Source organism: Stenella coeruleoalba, assembly GCF_951394435.1.
Source record: "Stenella coeruleoalba genome assembly, chromosome: 5".
NCBI lineage: Eukaryota > Metazoa > Chordata > Mammalia > Artiodactyla > Delphinidae > Stenella > Stenella coeruleoalba.
This window is the reverse complement of record NC_137150.1, coordinates 98,095,712-98,112,544: the sequence shown is the minus strand read 5'-3', so window position 1 is coordinate 98,112,544 and position 16,833 is coordinate 98,095,712.

Here is a 16,833-nt window from a genome sequence, read left to right as displayed (position 1 = left end):
TGTGTGCCTGTGTTTTTTAAAAAGTATTTGGCTTTGGGGTGGCAGGCAGCAGTGGTAAACCCTTCCAGGGAGTTTTTGTGACCCTTGCCAGGGTTATTTGTACTCAATGAAATGGTTCCTTGAGCTCTGCTAAATGAGTGGTTCCCCACCAATACACCCAAACCCCATCTAAACTCAAATCAAACCACATCACCTATGTCTCTGCCTTCTTTCCCTGAACAGTTAGAGTTTTATATAGTTGCCTTGGAACTTCTCTGGCCTTTCCCTTAGAACAGATCAACACTTGTTGACTGAGGCTGGTACTTTGTTCCAGGGAAAAGGTCAGGAGACTGAGGAGCATTTTCTTTTTGACTATCAGCTAAGGATCTCTATTTTTCTTCACTTTACCTATTACCTTTCAATACGTCTACCTGTCTAACAAAAGAAAATGACACATTCTACAAGGTATACATTGGTGATGTACTGGGCTGAGGCCTTCTGGTCTTTATTGGTAGAGTGAGAATTTAAAGGAAGAGAAAGAGGGACCAAGATGGGAAACAATGAAGATAAATGAAATAAAGGAATGGTAAGCACTAACTTTAAGAAGAATTGTGCATATTTTGTTCTTAGATATTTATGGGAAAGGAGCATTCCCTGATGACTCTGGGTATGTACGGCAGAGGCACTATTTCACACGTGTAGATGTTCTATTTCACTTAATCAGTTATTGTTCACTGAGTATAATCCAGAGAGGCACTGGAGGACTGAGTTAGTTCTTGCTCTCCCTGAGATTTAGATCCTCTCTGTGATAGATTTCCAAATCCATCTCAGTCAACTCTGGCACTACTGTGGGAGTGAGCTGGTCTCCTGAGAATTCTCCAAATTGGGGGGGGGGGGTCTAGAGTGGGACTCCGAGGCTACCCTGGAATGAAGCTCATGTCTACAGAGGGCTCCAGGATTGCAGTGGCCTCAGTGGTCCTGGCACCATGCTGCTCTCCTCAGCATTTCTCTTTATTTTAGGTCTCAGTCCAGGCAGAGATTCTAGGGAAGCCCACTGAACTGTCTTGCAGAAACTCTTGCAATGCTTAATTTCTAGAGGAGAAGCCCTTGCTTACTCTGTGACTTAGGGAGAAACTATTACTATCACTACTACTGCTGCTTGCTAATACCATCTATTCCATGCCAACTTTTAATAAATATGAATAATTTTCACAACCAAGACCAATGTTCTTATCTGTTTTAACACATTAGAAAACGGAGGCTCTAAGAAAATAAGTAACTTGCCAAAGGTGTTAACCAGCTGGTAAGAGGTAGAGTCAAAATTGAACCTGGATCTTTTCATGCTAAAAATCAATGTTTTTTTTTTACTCTGAAGTCATAAATTATTTGATAAATGAATTATTAACTACCAACAGACTTTGCTTAATTATAAACTCACTTTTATAATTTTATAAAATTTTATCTTTTTTATAACTTGAAATTTCTTAAATAAATATACATGTTATATATGGTCCATTACAACTCAACTCATCAAATACTTTTTGAGTGCCAGGGATGTGCCAGCTTATGTTTTAACATTGGGGTTAGAGCGATGAGCCAAAGAAATTCAGTTTCTGATCTCATGGTGTTATATTGTTTATTTTTGTCTCCTAGTGAGGGGAAACAGGAAATAAACTAAAAAAAATCTGCACAGGTGATGATAAATTCAATGAAAATAATGAAGCAAACTAAGGGGGATAGATAATGAGAGGGATGGTGAGGGGGCTTGTGCTACTTTCAAACAGGGCAGAAAGGACTGCCTTTTGATAAGATAACATTTGAAAAAAGACTGGAAGGAAATGATAGAGTAAGCCACGTGGATATCCAGTAGAAGAGCGCTGCACTGCAGGCAGCCCCAGGTGCAAAATTGTTAATGTGGAATCAGCTTGATGTGTTTCAAAAATGGCAAGGAGGCAAGTCCACCTGGAGCAGAGAGAGAGGGGCTCAGCAGCTGGGAGGGAGAGGAGAGATGGGAAGAAGATGTGATTGGAGATGGGTTGGAGAGAGAGCAGAGAGCCAGATCATGTTGGGCTTGGATGGTCATGGTCACAACAAGGGATTTAGATTTCATGCAGAGATTAGAAGCCACTATTAAAAATTTAAATAGAGGAAAATATGATCTGGCCTAGTTTTTAAAAACTATCACTCAGGCACTCTGTGTCAAGTCCAGTATCAAAACAAGTGTGGGGACAAGGGAACCCATATGAATGTTACTGGTAGAATACAAGTGAGGCATGACGAAGGCTTAAGCCAGGGTGGGATGACTCAAAGGGCAGCATTGGCAGAATTTCCTGATGGATGAATGTGGGGCATGAGAGAAAGAGGGGAGTCAAGGATGACTCTAGGGTTTTTGCCTTTCATAAGAGCAAGGATGGAGTAGTGTTTATTATTGAGATGAGGAAGATGTGGGAAGGGACAGATTTGGGGAAGTGTATTCCAGAAGATCACAAGTTACATTTTAGACATGGTAAGTGTGGGACGTAAATATATTAGCCACTTAAGGGGATCTTTCAAAGAGTCAGCTGGATATTAGAGTCTGGAGCTCAGAAGAGAGATCAGGAAGGTAGATATAAATTTAGGAGACATTGATGTATTTGAAATCATGAGACTGACAGATGACGTTTACATGAAAATAAAGTGAGTGAAATAAAGAGACAATGTTTAAAGACTGAGCCCTGAGACATTCAAGCCCTAGCAAGATGGGGAAGACCCAGCAAAGGAGACTAATCTCCAGCAAAAGAGACTAATCTCCAGCAACAGAGCAGCCAGTAAAGGAAAAAGAGGAAGAATAAAAAAATGGTGGTTCTGAAGCTCAGGAAAGGGAGTACATCAGGACTTAGGCGATCAACAACTGTGTCAACAGAGGTTATTCATTAGGCCAAATATGGTAGGGAGTGACATATTTCCATTAGATTGAGTATCAGGGACATTACTAGATACAATGTCTGGTGGAACTGCCATGGAATGAACAAAACATTTGGAATAGAATTAAATCCATTCCAGAAAATTACTCACTTGACAATTATACCCTAAAATTTACATTCCTTCTAGTTATACATAAATATATAGTCAGAAGTACAAACAAAAATAAACATAGTTCTTCCTATTTTACCTTCTAGAAATTGTCCCCATTCTAGTGAAGACTTTCTGGTGAAGTGCCTTTTGAAATACTGGAACTAGTCATGAGCCTTTAAAGAAGAAAGACTTCTTTTTGTCTCTGAAGAATGAGCAACCATCTCACAGAGTGTAAGATACACCACATAGCTGGAGACCCTTGATTTTCCATACTGTAGCAATCACAATACCCTTCTGATAACCCTGGAAGATGTGATGACGATACACAGGAAAAGATTTTGGCCCTCAAGTGGGTCCCAGCCCTATGAATAATATATCCTCCTTTCGTAATTTTTTTCTCCACAAAATATTAGGTAATACTCCTGGATGATTATGCCACTTAAAACTAGGTGGAGACTGATTAGCCTTGAAACACAGAAACAGCAAAGATTAAAATCTGAAGAGAAAACAGTATGGGCAGAAACACACAGAATTTCCCTTAAAATGAGGGGGGTGTGTTGGGCCTTCATTTTGCTTTTGAGTAATCCCAGATTTCTTCCTTCTGGTATATAAAACAAAGCAAAACAACACCAGCAAAAGGGGAGGGGGGAGGAAGAAAGAAAAAGCAGCAACAAACCAAGCAAATTTACAGGTGTAGAAGATTGCAAACATTTAGAGCTATTTACATTATCTCTACCCCTTCATCAGACTTAAACTCTTGGGAGGTAAGATAGATAAATCAAATTATTCCCAAACCAGTCTCTTTTTTTCTTTCTTATTTGAAAGAAGGACATACATGATGAAACTGTTACTAAATTTTTAAATTCTCATGGGTCCTTTTTGCCTATTTTCTATACAGGATCTTTGGAGTTAGCCATGAATACCACCACCATGGCTCATAGACAGGGCTTTACTAGCATTCAATGCTTGCACTTGCTTAATAAGGACCATCATGGAGTTAAGCAAAATACTTGTTATTTCTGTAAATTAAAAACAGGCATTTCAGAGCACCCAGTTCTGTAACATTTCTTACAAAGCAACCGGGATGTTTTTGGCAGAGGCCCAGGCCAAAAGCAGAAGCAGCTCTCCTCATGTCTCATTCTAAGGGTTTTTCGATAGTTCTGAAACACAGGAGTCCCTCACCGCCCAGATTAGGGCATAATAAGCATATTTATTTCCAGGGTTGATCCTGGGGAAAGTGGGAAATTTGTTTTTGCTATCCCTCCTTCTCATCTAACTTTAGGTCCCCATTTATTCAAACTCCTCACTTTTCTCTTCTTGGCCATGTTCCCAGCAACTTACCTCAGCTTACCTTTTTAAACATACACAAACACACATTTCTAGATCTTCTCCTACATTATTCTTTCCTTGCATCATTCATTCATTTGTTTATTCGTTCATCAGTCATTTAACAAATATCTCTTCAGAGCTTACCACGGGCTCAGCAATGTACCAGGCACCGGGTATAAAGTAGGAAACCATACATGCTTCTGTGTTTGTGGATACTAACGGGAGGAGTCAAGAATAAAAGACAAGGGTAAAAAGGACAAAAGGAAAACTATCGGAGGGTGATAAGTGATATTAAGAGAATTAAGTAAGTTTATAGTTTAGTAAGCACCTGGGTGGCTCCGTTAAAATACACTTCCTGTACTAGATTCTCTCAGGACTTCACTCTTAGATCTCCAAAGGAGCAAATAATTTGAAAAATTAATCCATGTTTTTCTGTTTAAAACTTCCTTTCTTTCTTCCCTCTTAGTGTAATTTCTAATATTTGCATTCTAGAGATAATGCCACCACCCAAATATATGACTCATAGCAGACATTTCAAGTTCCAAAGCAGTGGGGTGAGATATTTGGGAACAGACATTGGTTTATCACCTAGGCTGTCCCAGAGTTTGGTTCTGCTTGACTCTTCTTCTTTATTTCTTTTATAGATTTCTCAATCTAAATCTGTCTCCCAAGCTCTTAGTGCTTCTGGGTTTTTCCACTGTATTGCACAGGAAAGCAAAGAGCTGTTAACCACTCCCCAGTGAGTTGTTTCTGTTTTGTCTTTTTGGCCCTATCTACATTCATTCCTGTCTCCCCTCACAGCAGCTGTTGTCTGCCATTGCTTTCTAGCCATGTCATTCTACCCCATCATGGATCAGACTGTCTTATTTTTACCCCTGTGAAGGCCATTTCATCCAGTACACAGAGGTCTTTTTGATTTTTTTACTGGAGAGTGACAAGTTGTCTAACATTTCAAGGAATGAAGCCTACATAAAGACTTTTTTTGTCTTAAAAATTTCTTTTGGCTCCATGAAACTCTGAGATGCCACCTTTCCAAAGAAAATGAAAGGCCTAGATCATTAGTTTACAAACGTTATGAGTCTCTGAAATTCTTACGGGCTGTTTTTCATGCCTTAGACTCCGAACCCTCATTGCAGGATTGGGGCAGTGCCGGCTGCTGGTGGAGCAGACACAAAACAAACATATCCCAAACGGTCATGTTATTTTTCTTTCAAAGAACCCTTAGGGGTATTGTTAGTCTGAGGAGAAAGACAGGAAGGAAGACAAGATCTATACCATTCAAGTGTACAAGCCTCAAAACCAGAGACAATCCCAGGATGGTGGAGGAAAGAGGCAAGCTGACTAGCAACATGATCTACAGATGAAGTGGATGGAAGCAAGCACAGATTGCAATGCACAGGTAAGTCTACATGTTACCTGCCCCAGATGGCATCTTAGGGCACTGTGAAACAGCTCCTCAAGACTCAGAGATCAGTCCTGCAAGTTCCTCTCCTGGACCCCAGGAACGCAACGTGGTGGAGTCTTGCTTTGGAGTATCTTTTCAACTGGACCAGGAGAAAGTCTGTGCATCTATTGCAGGTTCTGGGAACACTGCCAGCCGCTAAAACTCTGATAGGTAGCTCACTAGAACTCTGCAATTTAATGAAATAGTTTGAAAAGCCCTATTCTAGGTTAGTGTTCTATGTAGTATCAAAAATTTGAAGCTTGAGGGCTTCCCTGGTGGCACAGCAGTTGAGAGTCCGCCTGCCGATGCAGGGGACACGGGTTCGTGCCCCGGTCCGGGAAGATCCCACATGCCGCGGAGCGGCTGGGCCCGTGAGCCATGGCCGCTGAGCCTGCGCGTCCGCAACGTGAGAGGCCACAACAGTGAGAGGCCCGCGTACTGCAAAAAAAAAAAAAAAAAAAAAAAAAAAAAATCCACGACAATAGACCTAAAATGGAGTTGCTTATTCTTAGCCCCATGTTACCAAACCGAGACTTGTTTACAGTTTTGGCTCTTCCGGAAATGAAATCTTAAAGCAGTCAAGCAGGAATTGCCTGGTTAGCACTAGTTAGGACATCTGCCTGATAGACCCCTGCCATGTCCTAAAGGAAAGTGACCTTGCAGTAACCAACCCGCTTTTTTGCCTAGTTTTAACTTCTTTGTTCCTGTTCCCTTTGGGCTAAAAAAGCCTTCCAGTTTGTACAGCTCCTGGGAGCTCCTGTCTATCTTCTAGACTGAATGCTCCCCAGTTCAAATCGGTGTATTTTCACAAATTAAATCAATGTTTAATATGCCTCAGTTTATCCTTTAACAGTTCTGTCCAAACAGTTTTGGTTATACATCCTACCACATACCTCGTTAGATTGAAAATAACCAGATTTGCTTGTACAGACCCACTGTAATATATTTATCTGCTCATAAATTTTATCTACATATTATTGAACTAATAAGTTTCAATTTAAATTATTGGCAACATAAATTAAAAATAAAACAAAAGTGAAATGAATATTTTGTATTATTTTATTTACTAACAATATAAAGGTGTTTTGCTTTCACTTAATTTTTTTTGTTGAAAGCAAATACTCTTTCTTATGTTAAAATCTTAGTTTAATATGTTATGCTACAGTGATTCAAAAATCTGATTTTAGGTTCAGCTTACTTTACATTTGGTGCTAATAGCTGCTTTAGTCTTAAAAAGATTGCTAAAAATAACCCATGGGTCCAAATGAAAAGTGTTTCATTGGTTGTATTTAAATCTTGAGATTCATTTTTCAGTTTCATCCACCAATTCTGAATGCTCTTTGACAAACTTCAGCTAGTAGAGTCTTATATTCTCTAATGTCAATCCATTGCTCCTAAAAAATGAGAAAGTCTATTTTTATATTTTTAAAACATTGGTTCAAAATACACTAGAATCTTTCATTTGGAAATGTTTTGACTAAAGTATTCTAATTTCAAGATTATTATTTGTGTAGATGACACTTTTGATAAATATCAATTCTGTCAACAAAGTAACATAATAATAGGAATATTCTCCCCCCCACAAATTCTCTTTATAGAAGAGGCTTTTTTGAAAAGCTATTTCTCACTTGTTGCTAAAATGTCACCTTTATCTTGAAGGGTCAAATTAATGGTATTTATTTTTAAGAAAATATCCACTAGTATCTGGCTAGGTAGCATATTGCCAACAATAACTTGTTATCAAAGGTCAACTTTGGAATACAGGTCCTTTGGTAAAAGTGTTTAGCCTATCTTTGAACTCAACAATGCTTTTGTAGGTTGAATGGGGACACCAGTGTGAAAACTCTAACTTGCATAGCCTTGTTAAGTATCAGCAAAATTGAATTGCTTTTTCCTCCCCCATGCCTATGATTCAGGTTGCATGTTCCCTTGGGTGCATAAAGCCACTATGGACACCACTAATGGGCTATTTATTTACCTATGCTGTCTCTTGGATTCAAATCCATTCTTCTAAAGTTGTAACTAGGAAAATGTAATCGACATTTTCCAGATAACTTTGCTACCTGGTTTCCTCTTAGGTTTTGCCAATGGGAGATAATAGAGGCAAGTTGGAATGCAGGAAGAGGAGACAACTTTGTTCTTTTTTCTTGTTTTTCTATTAACATTGCCCTAGCAGTAGCAATTCACCCAGGTGACAGCAGTTCATCCCAGCAGAGGTAATTCACTCGTTTCTATTTCTTTTAGCACTCCCAGAGCCAGCCTCATTATGCCCCTCGAAGGTCCCAGTAGGAGCCAGCTGGGATTCCTTTCTTAAAGATCTGAGCACACAATCGAGTTTCTAGGATCTGGTAGTCCCAATACTTCTGTTCTCTAGTATCTGCTTCCTTAAGTTACCTCTGGGTTAAAAGAAAAAGAAAAAAAAAAGGGTTCTTCTTTTGTTCTTTCACTTAACACCTGTGTAACCAATTCTCTATTAAATTCCCTTTCTTGAAATACCTAACATGGTTCCTGTTCTCTGATTGTACCTTAAGTGATACAATTGATTCAGACCAAAAGAAACCTTAGAAGTCTCCACCTCATTAAAAACAGGAACAGCTTCGCGGGCGGAGACTGCGCGTGGCGGAGGGGGGAAGCTTCGGAGCCGCGGAGGAGAGCACAGCAACAGGGGTGCGGAAGGCAAAGCGGAGAGATTCCCGCACAGAGGATGGGTGCCGACCGGCACTCACCAGCCAGAGACGATTGTCTGCTCACCTGCCGGGGCGGGCGGGGCTGGGAGTTGAGTCTTGGGCTTCGGTCGGAGCGCAGGGAGAGGACTGGGGTTGCCGGCGTGAACACAGCCTGCAGGGGTTACTGTTCCATGGCTAGCCGGGAGGGAGTCCGGGGAAAAGTCTGGACCTGCCGAAGAGGCAAGAGACTTTTTCTTCCCTCTTTGTTTCCTGGTGCGCGAGGAGAGGGGATTAAGATTGCTGCTTAAAGGAGTTCCAGAGACGGGCGCGAGCTGAGGCTAAAAGCGCGGACCCCAGACTGCTGCCGCCACCAAGAAGCCTGTGTGCGAGCACAGGTCACTATCCACATCCCCCTTCCGGGAAGCCTGTGCAGCCTGCCACTGCCAGGGCCCCGGGATCCAGGGACAACTCCCCCGAGAGAACGCACGGTGCGCCGCAGGCTGGTGCAACGTCACGCCGGCCTCTGCTGCTGCAGGCTCGCCCCGCACTCCGTGCCCCTCCCTCCCCCCCCCTCCCCCCCCCCCCCCCCCCCGGCCTGAGTGAGCCAGAGCCCCCGAGTCAGCTACTCCTTTAACCCCACCCTGTCTGAGCCAGGAACAGACGCCCTCCAGCGACCTACACGCAGAGGCGGGGCCAAATCCAAAGCTGAGCCCCGGGAGCTGTGAGAACAAAGAAGAGAAAGGGAAATCTCTCCCAGCAGCCTCAGAAGGAGCGGATTAAAGCTCCACAATCAACTTGATGTACCCTGCATCTGTGGAATACCTGAATAGACAAAGAATCATCCCAAATTAAGGAGGTGGACTTGGAGAGCAAGATTTATTATTTTTTCCCCTTTTCCTCTTTTTGTGAGTGTGTATGTGTATGCGTCTGTGTGAGATTTTGTCTGTATAGCTTTGCTTCCACCATTTGTCCTAGGGTTCTATCCGTCCGTCGGTTTTTTTTAATTTCTTTTTCCTTTTTTCTCTTAATTATTTTTTTTATTTTCATAATTTTATTATATTTTATCTTACTTTATTTTACTGTACGTTATCTTCTTTCTTTCTTTTTTTCCTTCCTTCCCTCCTTCCTCCCTTCCTCCCTCCATGCTTTCTTTCTTTCTCTCTTTCTTGCTTTCTACTTCTACTAATTCTTTCTTTCTACTTTTTCTCCCTTTTATTCTGAGCCGTGTGGATGAAAGGCTCTTGGTGATGCAGCCAGGAGTCAGTGCTGTGCCTCTGAGGTGGGAGAGCCAAGTTCAGGACACTGGTCCACAAGAGAGCTCCCAGCTCCACATAATATCAAACGGCAAAAATCTCCCAGAGATCTCCATCTCAACTCCAGCACCCAGCTTCACTCAATGACCAGAAAGCTACAGTGCCGGATATCCTATGCCAAACAACTAGCAAGACAGGAACACAACCCCACCCATTAGCAGAGAGGCTGCCTAAAATCATAATAGGTCCACAGACACCCCAAAATACACCACCAGATGTGGACCTGCCCACCAGAAAGACAAGATCCAGCCTCATCCACCAGAACACAGGCACTAGTCCCCTACACCAGGAAGCCTACACAACCCACTGAACCAACCTTAGCCACTGGGGACAGGCACCAAAAACAAGGGGAACTACGAACCTGCAGCCTGCAAAAAGGAGACCCCAAACACAGTAAGATAGGCAAAATGAGAAGACAGAAAAACACACAGCAGATGAAGAAGCAGATAAAAACCCACCAGACCAAACAAATGAAGAGGAAATAGGCAGTCTACCTGAAAAAGAATTCAGAATAATGATACTAAAGATGATCCAAAATCTTGGAAATAGAATAGACAAAATGCAAGAAACATTTAACAAGGACCTAGAAGAACTAAAGATGAAACAAACAACGATGAACAACAAAATAAATGAAATTAAAAATACTCTAGATGGGATCAATAGCAGAATAACTGAGGCAGAAGAATGGACAAGTGACCTGGAAGATAAAATAGTGGAAATAAATACTGCAGAGCAGAATAAAGAAAAAAGAATGAAAAGAACTGAGGACAGTCTCAGAGAACTCTGGGACAACATTAAATGCACCAACATTCGAATTATAGGGGTTCCAGAAGAAGAAGAGAAAAAGAAAGGGACTGAGAAAATATTTGAAGAGATTATAGTTGAAAACTTCCCTAATATGGGAAAGGAAACAGATAATCAAGTCCAGGAAGGACAGAGAGTCCCATACAGGATAAATCCAAGGAGAAATACACCAAGACACATATTAATCAAACTGTCAAAAACTAAATACAAAGAAAACGTATTAAAAGCAGCAAGGGAAAAACAAATAACACACAAGGGAATCCCCATAAGGTTAACAGCTGATCTTTCACCAGAAACTCTGCAAGCCAGAAGGGACTGGCAGGACATATTTAAAGTGATGAAAGAGAAAAACCTGCAACCAAGACTACTCTACCCAGCAAGGATCTCATTCAGATTTGATGGAGAAATTAAAACCTTTCCAGGCAAGCATAAGCTGAGAGAGTTCAGCACCACCAAACCAGCTTTGCAACAACTGCTAAAGGAACTTCTCTAGGCAAGAAACACAAGAGAAGGAAAAGACCTACAATAACAAACCCAAAACAATTAAGAAAATGGGAATAGGAACATACATATTGATAATTACCTTAAATGTAAATGGACTAAATGCTCCCATCAAAAGACACAGATTGGCTGAATGGATACAAAAACAAGACCCATATATTTGCTGTCTACAAGAGACCCACTTCAGACCTAGAGACACATACAGACTAAAAGTAAGGGGATGGAAAAAGATATTCCATGCAAATGGAAACCAAAGGAAAGCTGGAGTACCAATTCCCATATCAAACAAAATAGACTTTAAAATAAAGACTATTAGAATAGACAAAGAAGGACACTACATAATGATCAAGGGATCAATCCAAGAAGAAGATATAACAATTGTAAATATTTATGCACCCAACATAGGAGCACCTCAATACATAAGGCAAATACTAACAGCCATAAAAGGAGAAATCGACAGTAACACAATCACAGTAGGGGACTTTAACACCCCACTTTCACCAATTGACAGATGATCCAAAATGAAAATAAATAAGGAAACATAAGCTTTAAATGATACATTAAACAAGATGGACTTAATTGATATTTATAGGAAATTCCATCCAAAAACATCAGAATACACATTTTGCTCAAGTGCTTATGGAGCATTCTCTGGGAGAGATCATATCTTGGGTCACAAATCAAGCCTTGGTAAATTTAAGAAACTTGAAATCATATCAAGTATCTTTTCCGAACACAGTGCTATGAGACTAGATATCAATTACAGGAAAAGATCTGTAAAAAATACAAACACATGGAGGCTAAACAATATACAACTTAATAACGAAGTGATCACTGAAGACATCAAAGAGGAAATTAAAAAATACCTAGAAACAAATGACAATGGAGACACGACGACCCAAAACCTATGGGATGCAGCAAAAGCAGTTCTAAGAGGGAAGTTTATAGCAATACAATCCTACCTTAAGAAACAGGAAACATCTCGAATAAACAACCTAACCTTGCACCTAAAGCAATTAGAGAAAGAAGAACAAAAAAAACCCAAAGTTAGCAGAAGGAAAGAAATCATAAAAATCAGACCAGAAACAAATGAAAAAGAAATGAAGGAAACGACAGCAAAGATCAATAAAACTAAAAGATGGTTCTTTGAGAAGATAAACAAAATTGATAAACCATTAGCCAGACTCATCAAGAAAAAAAGGGAGAAGACTCAAATCAATAGAATTAGAAATGTAAAAGGAGAATTAACAACTGACAATGCAGAAATACAAAAGATCATGAGAGATTACTACAAGCAACTCTATGCCAATAAAATGGACAACCTGGAAGAAATGGACAAATTCTTAGAAATGTACAACCTTCCAAGACTGAATCAGGAAGAAATAGAAAATGTAAACAGACGAATCACAAGCACTGAAATTGAAACTGTGATTAAAAATCTTCCAACAAACAAAAGCCCAGGACCAGATGGCTTCACAGGTGAATTCTATCAAACATTTAGAGAAGAGCTAACACCTATCCTTCTCAAACTCTTCCAAAACATAGCAGAGGGAGGAACATTCCCAAACACATTCTACGAGGCCACCATCACCCTGATACCAAAACCAGACAAGGATGTCACAAAGAAAGAAAACTACAGGCCAATATCACTGATGAACATAGATGCAAAAATCCTTAACAAAATACTAGCAAACAGAATCCAACAGCACATTAAAAGGATCATACACCATGATCAAGTGGGGTTTATTCCAGGAATGCAAGGATTCTTCAATATATGCAAATCAATCAACAGGATACACCATATTAACAAATTGAAGGGGAAAAACCATATGATCATCTCAGTAGATGCAGAGAAAGCTTTTGACAAAATTCAACACCCATTTATGATAAAAACCCTGCAGAAAGTAGGCATAGAGGGAACCTTCCTCAACATAATAAAGGCCATATATGACAAACCCACAGCCAACATCATCCTCAATGGTGAAAAACTGAAAGCATTTCCACTATAATCAGAAACAAGATAAGGTTGCCCACTCTCACCACTCTTATTCAACATAGTTTTGGAAGTTTTAGCCACAGCAATCAGAGAGGAAAAAGAAATAAAAGGAATCCAAATTGGAAAAGAACAAGTAAAACTGTCACTGTTTGCAGATGACATGGTACTATACATAGAGAATCCTAAAGATGCTACCAGAAAACTACTAGAGCTAATCAATGAATTTAGTAAAATAGCAGGATACAAAATTAATGCACAGAAATCTCTGGCATTCCTATACACTAATGATGAATAATCTGAAAGTGAAATCAAGAAAATACTCCCATTTACCACTGCAACAAAAAGAATAAAATACCTAGGAATAAACCTACCTAAGGAGACAAAAGACCTGTGTGCAGAAAATTATAAGACACTGATGAAAGAAATGAAAGATGATACAAGTAGATGGAGACATATACCATGTTCTTGGATTGGAAGAATCAACACTGGGAAAATGACCCTACTACCCAAAGTTATCTACAGATTCAATGCAATCCCTATCAAACTACCACTGGCACTTTTCACAGCACTAGAACAAAAAATTTCACAATTTGTATGGAAACACAAAAGACCCCGAATAGCCAAAACAATCTTGAGAACAAAAAATGGAGCTGGAGGAATCAGGCTCCCTGACTTCACACTATACTACAAAGCTACAGTAATCAAGACAGTATGTTACTGGCACAAAAACAGAAATATAGATCAATGGAACAGGATAGAAAGCTCAGAGATAAACCCACACACATATGGTCACCTTATCTTTGATAAAGGAGGCAGGAATGTACAGTGGAGAAAGGACAGCCTCTTCAATAAGTGGTTCTGGGAAAACCGGACAGATACATGTCAACGTATGAGACTAGATCACTCCCGAACACCATACAGAAAAATAAGCTCAAAATGGATTAAAGACCTAAATGTAAGGCCAGAAACTATCAAACTCTTAGAGGAAAACATAGGCAGAACACTCTATGACATAAATCACAGCAAGATCCTTTTTGACCCACCTCCTAGAGAAATGGAAATAAAAACAAAAGTAAACAAATGGGACCTAATGAAACTTAAAAGCTTTTGCAGAGCAAAGGAAACCATAACCAAGACCAAAAGACAACCCTCAGAATGGGAGAAAATATTTGCTATTTAAGCAACTGACAAAGGATTAATCTCCAAAATTTATAAGCAGCTCATGCAACTCAATAACAAAAAAACAAACAACCCAATCCAAAAATGGGCAGAAGACCTAAATAGACATTTCTCCAAAGAAGATGTACAGATTGCCAACAAACACATGAAAGAATGCTCAACATCACTAATCATTAGAGAAATGTAAATCAAAACTACAATGAGATAACATCTCACACCTGTCAGAATGGCCATCATCAAAACATCTAGAAACAATAAATGCTGGAGAGGGTGTGGAGAAAAGGGAACCCTCTTGTACTGTTGGTGGCAATGTAAATTGATACAGCCACTGTGGAGAACAGTATGGAGGTTCCTTAAAAAACTACAAATAGAACTACCATATGACCCAGCAATCCCACTACTGGCCATATACCCTGAGAAAACCATAATTCAAAAAGAGTCATGTACCAAAATGTTCATTGCAGCTCTATTTACAATAGCCCAGAGATGGAAACAACCTAAGTGCCCATCATCAGATGAATGGATAAAGAAGATGTGGCACATATATACAATGGAATATTACTCAGCCATAAAAAGAAACAAAATTGAGCAGTTTGTAATGAGGTGGATAGACCTAGAGTCTGTCATACAGAGTGAAGTAAGTCAGAAAGAGAAAGACAAATACCGTATGGTAATACATATATATGGAATTTAAGAAAAAAAATGTCATGAAGAACCTAGGAATAAGACAGGAATAAAGACAGAGACCTACTAGAGAATGGACTTGAGGATATGGGGAGGGGGAAGGGTAATCTGTGAGAAAGTGAGAGAGAGGCATGGACATATATACACTACCAAACGTGAGGTAGATAGCTAGTGGGAAGCAGCCGCATCACAGGGAGATCAGCTCGGTGCTTTGTGACTGCCTGGAGGGGTGGGATAGGGAGGGTGGGAGGGAGCAAGATGCAAGAGGGAAGAGATATGGGAACATATGTATATGTATAACTGATTCACTTTGTTATAAAGCAGAAACTAACACATCATTGTAAAGCAATTATACTCTAATAAAAATGTAAAAAAAAAAAAGCAACAAAATGAAGATGGCCAGATATATTAAAAATCTAAATGTGAAATGCAAAACTTAACAATTTTTAAGAAAATGTAGGGTTATATCATTATGACCTCTGTTAGGAATTTTTAAAGACAACATAAAATTTACAAGCCGTAAATGAAAAAATTGATACATTGGACTACATTCAGGTATAAAATGCCTGTGTTACAAAAGATACCATAAATAAGAGGCAAGTACTAGTTTGGGAGAAGATGGTTATAGTGCATATAACTGCTAAAGCACTGAAGTCCAGACTATTAAAAAAATTCTAAAAACCAAGAAAAAACAAACAATCCAATGGAAAGATATAAAAAAAGACTTAAAAAGTTAATTTTAAAAAGGGAAGACTAAATGGGTAACAAATACATTGAAAGTTCCTCAAGCTCATTTGTAAACATGGAAATATGAATAAAAGCAACAGGAAGATACCCTGCGTCATGAAGGCAAAATCTGAAAGTCTGAAAGTGCCAAAACTTAAAAGTTGGAAAGGGCAGTGATGCTGGGAAAGAGATTGTTCCTATATACTGCTGCAGAGGCATGAATTGTTTCAAGTTCTCTGGAGAACAATTTGGAAATATATAATACAGGTGAATATGTACATAGTCTATGGACATGACCCAACAGTTCCACTTATACAATACTCATAAAGAGACTTGATCTAGGATGTTTGCTGCAATATTGTTAGTAATAGCAAAAATTAATAGGGGAATGGATAAATATTCAGACACTGGAACTACTCAGGGATTTAAAATATTAAAGAAAATCTGTATTTCCCAACATTGAAAAAAGCATATCCTTTTTCCTGAAAGCAATAAAAATATAATCAATATGGCTTATTAAAGAGAAATGCATTTGCTTATGTAAAAAGAAGCTCATATTAAAAAAAAGAATAGCCTGAAGACTGGTTAATACAGCTTCTCTCTGTTTTACCCTTGTTTCTGCTCTGCCATCATCATTATATGGACATATCATCAAGCCAGCTTCCTCAAAGTAGCAAGATGGCTGCCAGGTCACACTCAGGTACGGCAGCATCCAGCACAAGATGAAGCCATTTATTTCTGTGCTTTAAAGAACAAAAGATCTTTCCTAGACACCTCCTAGCCATATTCTGCTTATTTCATTCACTAGAATTATGTCACATTGCCCTTCACAGTCCATTAACTGGGAAAGATAAGACTACCATGAGTGCTCATACTAATCGGTATCTACTCTTGACATGGGGAAAGGCTCTCTTTTCCTAAGGAGTGGAAACCTCAACAAAATTGGGGCTCTGTTAGCAAGGAATAGGGAGGAAAGAGTTAATGGGCCGGCAATCACCAACTCTACAATAATGTTTTAAAATGCAAAAGGTAGAAGGAGATGCACAGCTTTGTCTCTTCATAAACATTTTTAAAGCTCTGAAAGCAAACTAATTGTTGTGTAAAGATACAAACACCTATAGTGAATGGTCAAAAACAAAGGTGGATGCTCTATAGGGT